Genomic DNA, 8,897 nt, shown 5'->3' on the forward strand with positions numbered 1-8,897 from the left:
AGTGTTCTTCTTGGTCGTCTCCCACTAAGATGGATGGTACGATCTGACACTGATGTTTCTTGTTTTTTCTAGGCTCTAGTACACACCATGTCACCCTATATATAGGCCCAATGACTGATTACCAGATTGTAGATACCTGTGATGATAATTAGTGGACATACCTTGATTTAACATGTCCTTTTGGTCGCATTATTTTCAGGGGTACCATCATTTTTGTCCTGTTTAATGAGTTTATTTTAAAGAAAATGTTGAACCACACTTTAAAATCAATGTCAGATTTTTTTCATTTTTTATTGATTTTTTGTATTTATTATTACTTTTGTCAGATTCAAGTTATTTCTTTGACCATTGTGGGTTTTTCTTTCATTAACCAATGTGTACCAACAATTTTGTCCAATTTTGTGTGTATTTCTCATATTGCCTTCATTCTGCTGGGGTAAAGCTTACACTGTTGTGGTAAAATGTCATAGCAATTAAAATAATTGTAGAAAAACTAAAAGTATCTTTAAATAAGAATCTTAAGTCATTTTTCTCAAGTTATGAGGGCAAAAGTATTCTGATGCTGATCCAGGTGGCATCTGTGGGAGTGAAATATAAGCATATTCAGAATGCTATAAAACTGTTTGTCCTGGCTGCAGTTATTTACTGACTGGGATCCAAATGTAATAAGTAATCCAGAAGGCAGGTCAGGAAACTCTGCGATTCTGTATAAATATCTGAGTCACTTTTACAGCCTGAGATCAGCTCACCAGCTGGCTGAGAGATAGCCTAAACACTGGCTAGAGAAGAGGCTACAAATGCGTCAGTACACAGGGTTGAACCGGGTCATCGTCTAAAACTATACAAACATATATAGTACACTAAATCAGTCAGCACACAAGGTGAGTACTTAAATCTGCTTTATAATCTGCACATCCAATTCAGTTTTACCTATATAAGATTCAGAACTACTGGAACTGATAATAGAGTGTCCAATTATGTGATCATGAGTCCGTTTTGAAAAAAAAAAAAGTACCCCTGTGAAAACCTTTGTCATTGTGAAAATACACTGCTCAAAAACACAGGAAACACCTAATCACAGTATTCAGTTAAACCTGATATATACATGGGTTGGACAATCAAACTGAAACACCTGTCATTTCATGGCTAAATTGGAGCAGCCTGGTGGCCAATCTTCATTAATTGCACATTATTGCACCAGTAAGAGCAGAGTGTGAAGGTTCAATTAGCAGGGTAAGAGCACAGTTTTGCTCAAAATACTGCAATGCACACAACATTATGGGTGACATACCAGAGTTCAAAAGAGGACAAATTGTTGGTGCACGTCTTGCTAGTGCATCTGTGAGCGAGACAGCAAGTCTTTGTCATGTATCAAGAGCCACGGTATCCAGGGTATTCTCAGCATACTACCAAGAAGGATGAACCACATCCAACAGGATTAACTGTGGACGCTGTAAGAGGAAGCTGTCTGGAAGGGATGTTCGGGTACAAACCCAGTTTGTATCAAAAAACATAAAACCACGGCTGCCCAAATCACGGCAGAATTCAATGTGCACCTCAACTCTACTGTTTCCACCAGAACTGTCTGTCAGGACAATACATTATTGTGGTCTAAAACCAGGTGTTTCAGTTTTATTGTACAATTCCTGTAAATCTGCCCAGTTTGGACACATAAGCTATTGTGTATGAAGTTTGTCTGCTTTGGTGCAAATTAAAGTGACATCTGATGCACTGGAGATGCCCCAGCAAGACAACCCTCAAAAGGGAATGGTTCTGCAGATGGTATTCACAGATAAATACCCTCTCCTCACCTTTTCTGACTGATTCTTCTCTAGTTTTTGTTTTTCTAGTTTTCTTGTCACTACTGGAAGCATGAGGCGGTACCTGCATCCTGTTCAGGTCCTGGCACATCCCATTGTGGACTGAAGGTTTGATGCATCTGCCAGTACAATCTCAAGAGCCCAGAGGAGATGCCAGTAGTGATGTGCGGATCGATCCTGAAATATCGATACCTCCGATACCAGATCTTTATGCTGTAAAATCGATTTTCAAATCAAAATATCAATACTTTTGATACTTCAGTCATTTGAGGCAATATATATATATCAGTAACAGGAACGCAGAGGAAAATAACTAAACTATTGAGATTATAAAACAGGAAGTGTTTGTAACCTCTTATCATTATTTTGTATGAAGCTATGATTTGAAATACACTACATTTTTAGATATAACAGTGTATTTTCACAAAGTATCGTTATCGGATCGGTATCGCCGATACCAGCCTGAATTTTACTCGGTATCGAACATCACTAGATACCAGGATTTTGCCAACCTTATTAGTTTCCTCCTTGCTCTCCTGACATGAAAATCAGAAGTGCCTGATTTCTTTCTGAGAGGAGATGCTGTAACTTGACATCAGCTGTGGGTGGAGCTACTTGTAGATCCTGTGAATCTGATCTTGAAACAGTTGAAACAGTTAGGACAGTCTGACCTGGACATGTTGTCCACTGTTTAAATGTTTTCCACGTGTAAATGATTTTCCATACAGTAGAACATCAGATGTCTAATAGTCCTGAGATCTTTTAAATCCTCTTCCCAGAATCCTCTGCTTCTACACCCTTCTTTCTGAAATCCTTAGGGAGATGTTTGGATTTGGTCAAGGTAATCCATTAATCCAATAAAGATTCTATTTTTAGTAGTAAATGGTCAAGTTCAAGCACTGTCATCTCTTGTCTGCAGAGCTAAATCCAGTATTTTATTACTAGAACACAAAAAACAGTGTGGGTGTGGCCTCTGACTCCGCCTGCTGCTCAATCCCCTAAAACATCTGCATAAAAATCCTCGGCATTTGTCAAAAAGCTCAATGACCTAAGACAGAATAAAATAAGAGTAAATATTGGCAGTGAGTTCGACAGATGGAGAAGACTTCCAGCTCATAAAGACAACAAGAGGCTGAGTTGCTACTTTTCTCCTGAACAAGACAGCTACTTGGATTAAATTAAATAAAAAATTACAATGTTTTTGCAATCATATCAGTGGTCTGTGTGCAGCTGGGTTAAAAAGGCCAAGGGTAATTGGGATAGTTAGCTAGGTTAACAAGGTAAGCTAAAGTGATCTGGACTAGGCTGGCAAATGCAATCATGCTACACATGCTAACGTGAACTGCAGTCAGTCACAATGTGCAGGTGTGTGCTATATGATTACAACCTCAGCAGTGACAAGAATGCCGAAAATATATATGGCAGAACCCAAAAGGTAGACTCTATGTTGAATACATTTATCTACAAATGTGATATGTTGATTAATTTTATACGTCTAAAACGAGTAACAGTAAGTGCTATTCGTGGCCATTTCTAGAAACTAGCTTGCTATTTAGCTGTATAATTTTCTGTATATTGTGTAAAATACAATAAATATTAAGCTAAATACCTGTTTTGTAGAAGTTATTAAAGTGGTCCTGTCAGTTCATTGTCCTCAGTCTGGCAACCCGAGTGACTGCACGTCTGTGGATAGGCGGGGCAGACAACTCTTTGTGGTGTTTTGAAATTGGACAGCTGTAGCCATTTCACACACTCGCTCTCATTTCTTATGGTTCAACTACTCCTTAAACTTAAAAATAAAAAATAAAAATCTTATGTTGCCTTCAAGTCCTCCCGGAAATTCCTACTTAAGAGGTTGGAGGTCATAATTACGACTTGAAAACGCCATTAGAAAAATCCTTTTTTTTTTATTTTGGTCTATTATGATAAAAAAACAGGAGGTTTATTTTGATATTCTTCAAGAGAATGAAGCAAATAAGATATGACTTGAAGGCAGCATATTGTCTAAATTAAGTTTAATAAGACAGACTCCTCCCACATTCTCTCTAAGCATGCTCTATTCATCTGCAGCTCATGTGCTGCACCTCGTTCTAATTTTACACGTTTTAAGTAGTAATACATGTATTCTGCTTTTTCCTTACAAGAAATTTGCGATTTTGTTCATTACATTTTACAACTTATGTTTAAAAGTAATTTCTTCAGTTCTATGTGTTTAGTTATCTATATGGTTATGGATCAAGCTGAGGGTAAGAATGAATTGCAGAGCCATATGTGGTTTTACCAGCTGGAAATTATTTTTAGTCTAAAACTAGCTCCTAATCTTTATCTGGTAAATCTAAATCTGGGAAAACCAATTCACAGCCTGTTTCAGGAATTCACACAACCTGCTTTCTACACACTCTTCACCCAGCCACACCAGAGCATCTCAAAGATAACTGGATGAGCGGAGTGCATAAATGGCTGTTCCAGTATTTCCCCCCCTTTCCTGGCCCATTAACTTTCTCTCAGAACTCACTTACGTAACCACAAGGCCTCTAAATGGTCATTGCTGATGTTTCCCCCTACATGTAGCTGCTGTGTTCAGATACAGGATGTAAAATGAATGGTTTAGTCCATAACAGACAAAAAGCAAGCTTTATTTTATATTCTAATAATGTTTACTTTTACAACTGCCTTTATTCAGATCTATAAGTATAAGTTAATTATTTTGCCTAACTATTGCCCAACAGCTTATAGTTATCTAGGTAATTGTGAGGAATTAACTGTGCTGTAAAAAGTGCTGTAGAATTTGTTTGGGTACAATTGTAATAATCAATTAAACAGTGTGTTTTAAATTACACACCCACTGGTTTGAATCCTGGATTATGATGTTCTTCCATCAGCAGCCGGAGTCTGAGAGAGCACAATGCGTCACGTTGTGCCAGGGCTCCTCTGCTCAAAATATCTGCTGCTGTAAACAGTTAACCCATATAGAAGGTTAAGGTGATACAACACTAATGTGATGATAATCATCATTTTGGTTAAACTTTAGAGTTGGGAGGTTCATTGCTGTTTTAAAACTATTTTAAAGTGATTTTCAAAATATGGTAATGGAGATTGTAGATATTTACATATAGAAGCTGCCAGAGGGGATCTCAAGAGATTTTTTGCTTCTGTCATAAACATGTAAAAAAAACTCTCACCCTCACGAGTTTTTTTTTTAATAGTTTTTCTTCACTGTTATATAAAGAAGTTATGTTTGCACCGTGTTTAATATGAAAAACCTCTGGCGAGACAGAAGGGAGCTGCTTGCTATTCTTAAAATAACTAAATTAAACTTTTGTTTTTATATTGGTTTTTTATATTGGAATTTGACTCCCTTAAATAATAAATATGAAAGAAACATTAGTTTGCATATTTGATAGGTCTGAATGGTGCTGTTACTATTTTGTATACATTTCCAAATAAAACAATAAAAAAATGTTATGTAAGAACTACTAAAATCATAAATGAGAATTGCTCTTATTTTTAAGTATTTAAGTATATCAAGTTTTTTTCTTTTTTTTTAAATATCAAAAATGTTGGATCATAGGTAAAATATGGAATAAAATGACTGGTTCTTAACATTGGCAGAAATGACACTGAATATACAGCTCTGGAAACAAAATTAAGAGTAACCCTGGTTTTTAATCACAGTTTTTATGCATAATGGCATGTTCTCCTCCACCAGTCTTGCACACTGCTTTTGGATAACTTTATGCCACTTCTGGTGCAAATGTTCCAGCAGTTCAGTTTGGTTTGATGGCTTGTGATCATCCATCTTTCCCTTAATTATAGGTTTTCAATTTAATAAAATTAAAGAAGCTCATTATTTTTAAGTGGTCTCTTTTTTTTTTCAGAGCTGTATATTGAGCTATAGTTGAGCGGGAGATCATGTGGCCACACAAACTCACTCTGATAGTTTCATCCAATGATTGTAGCTATGTAAATTATATAAACATGTTGGCTTTAACACTTTAACACTTTATAACTAGCAGTAATTTGTTGCAACAATTTAGCAACAATTTGTTGTCCGAGTTGCTACTGGTAATGTATTGAGTCTAACTGAACCTAAACTACCTTCACATTATCGTGGTAAAAGGTTCGGCAATCATTTAAATATTTTGAGTGCTAGGCAGAGACTAGAGGAGCCCATGACTCTTGATTATTGGGACAAGGTTTGAGGAATCATAAGCTGTGTTCTGTAAAGACTCTTCCTCAGTAGCCTGATGGTCACACATATGGAACACACTAAGGAGACTTTGTAGTAATGCCACCAATAAACATCACAAACAGTTTAGGTTTCTTCACATAAATATTTTTAACATTTTAAAAGGAACTCCAGAGGCTTTGCTTCGGCCATTTTTGCCCAATCATAGTGGAACTGGGTTTTTTTTGTGTGTGAAAAGTGCAAAATAAATACATTTTAACTGAACTGAACAAAATCACAACTTTCTAGCTCTCTGTGATGAGTTCATTTTTCTGCTCACTAAACTGCACACACCAACTGTGGACATTCTGACCAGGGGTTCCCAAACATTTGCATGCCAGTGTAAATGGTGTGATTTATTGTAAGAAAAAAAGGCAAAGAAACAATACTTAAAACATGTTGTAATACCAATTTATTGATATTTGACTTGATGTCATTAATTAATGCAAAAAGTTCAAAAGTCGTCCCTGATTATGCATTTTCATGTCAGAATATGGCATGAAGCTCAGTGTGGGGAATGACTAGATCAGTGTTAAGCATCCCTGAGTGTTTCAGTGCCATGAAGCTGACTATAAAGTTCAGACGAATACAAATATTTGTATTATAGATATTTAAAAAAAAACAATTCACACAATTTTCCCTTACCCCAAAAGTTCTTGGCGAGCCAACAAATGTTCTGTAAAATAACGAAACCTTATTCCTTCCCAAATAGCACACAATTTGGCATACATTAAGTCAAGTATATAAAACAATATTGAAAACTTTAAATGTGAATTTAAATGGCCACTCTGGCTTCAAATGTTCTAAAATAAAAAAGTCAGGCTTAACTTTTAACCTTTTTAAGGTTGGTTGTCTGGCAAAGCACTATATAAACAGCATGTAAGAACCTTGGCAACATTGGGAAAAATATGGTCTGGTCTGAGGAACTGAAATGTGATGCGTGATAATGCTGGTGGAGATCCTGATATCGATGTAAAACACCATAAATTAGTTTAATCTACTCAAAGGATTTTCAGCACTTGGCTTGGCTGCACTGATTTTTCCTAGAATAAGACATACTCTACCCCACGCCATCTTACTCTACCTCACTCTGTCCCACTCTACCCCACACGACCTTGTTCTACCCCACACTACCCCAGTATACCCTAGTTTAACTCACTCTACCCAACTCTACCCCATTTTACCTCCCGTAATGTTTCTCTATCCAAGTCTACCCCGCTTTACCAGTCTACCCATCTCTGCCCCACTCTACCCCAGTCTGCCCCGCTTTACCTCCCTCAACCTTTAGCCTCGTAATGTCACGTGATCATGCTCCGCAGAATAAAGAGCTCCCTCTGTTGCTGCACGCGGTAATGCAGTTTAAGTTTGCTGTTATGAATCTTATTGCAGCTCTTTCAGTGCGTTTATTGTAAAAACACATCAAATACATGCAGTCCTTAACATATTGTCCAAGGTTATGAACACAGATAAGAGGGCTGTGTTTTACATGCGTGGATTCAATATTGCTGCTCCTTTAGTGATTTAGATACGAAAGAACACAAGGTTTTTGTCACTCTTGCCAGACGAAATGTCTGGAAACAACAAGATACAGGAGAAGGTACTTCACAAAACACACACACACACACACACACGCACACGCACACCTGCTTTTTGTGGTGGGGGGATGGGACATTAGTAAATCCCAGAGTGAAAGGAAACAGGGCAGTGCATTAGCGTCAAGTACAATGAGTCACTACAGGGCCTGCTAATCTAGTTTCCAACAAAAAGTAATCAAGCCCTGCTGAAGTCAAATAATTAAAGAAATACATTCAACAAATCTCTCCCTCCCTCCCTCTCTCCCTCACTTTCTATGGTCATTCTATTATTAAGCTCAACTCATCTGCATCTTCCTGTCTTAATAAAGCACGGTAAAAAAAGGCCCTGTTCTCTGCCAAGCACACGCATTAACATGCCCATTTCATTAATCTTACAGCAGTTAAGTTGTGGCTCTGTTGATGCACTGGCGACCCAATGATGGCCCCGATCAAAGGCCAAAAAGCACACTCTAATGCTTCACCATTGTGGTGGAAAAACATTAGCGCTGCATCAATGCATTAAAAGAGAGAGCTGAGCGCTTTTTTGAAAACAAACACAATTACATGACAAATAAAGCTACATTTCTGCTAATGTAGCTAATGTTCATCCAGAACACTGCAGTAGGTCTGCTTAGTTTAGAAAAGGGCCATCATGCCATCATGTGTTTCATAAACGTTTACAACTTTTGTGCTCGTAATACGTGCTCTAAATATGGTCTAAAATCCCAGATATTTAACATAACAGTCTGTACATTTTGTGGATTTGGGGATTCAAAGACCTCTCTGGTGAGAATGTGTGAAATTGCACGGAGGATGTGTTTTGGGGTATACTGTTTTGTTCTTTTTGTTCATTTATGAATAGGGCTGGGGCGACGCGTCGACATAATCGACGTCATCGATTACAAAAATACATCGATTTGCATAACGTGCGTCGGCGCGTCGTAAACATGGCGGCGCCTGTGGAGAGCATTAGAGGTTAGATTGGGCCCAAAAATTCCAACTGGCTGTTTTCGGGCTGTTTTAATGAGCGAAATATGATCAGAATTATGTTAATTAACACGGTAACATAGAAGCATAGAACTATTATTTAATTAAAATGATTTTTAAGAACAGCTAAACACAGTTCTGCAGGTCAAACGCGGAGGAGTTCACGTGCGAGAGAGAGAGAGAGAGAGAGAGAGAGAGAGAGAGAGAGAGAGAGAGAGAGAGAGAGAGAGAGACACAGAGAGAGAGAGAGAGAAAGAGAGATTTGCGTGTTCTGGTGAGAACTACTCA

The sequence above is a fragment of the Astyanax mexicanus genome, chromosome 5 (assembly GCF_023375975.1).
Source record: "Astyanax mexicanus isolate ESR-SI-001 chromosome 5, AstMex3_surface, whole genome shotgun sequence".
Taxonomy (NCBI): Eukaryota; Metazoa; Chordata; class Actinopteri; order Characiformes; family Acestrorhamphidae; genus Astyanax; species Astyanax mexicanus.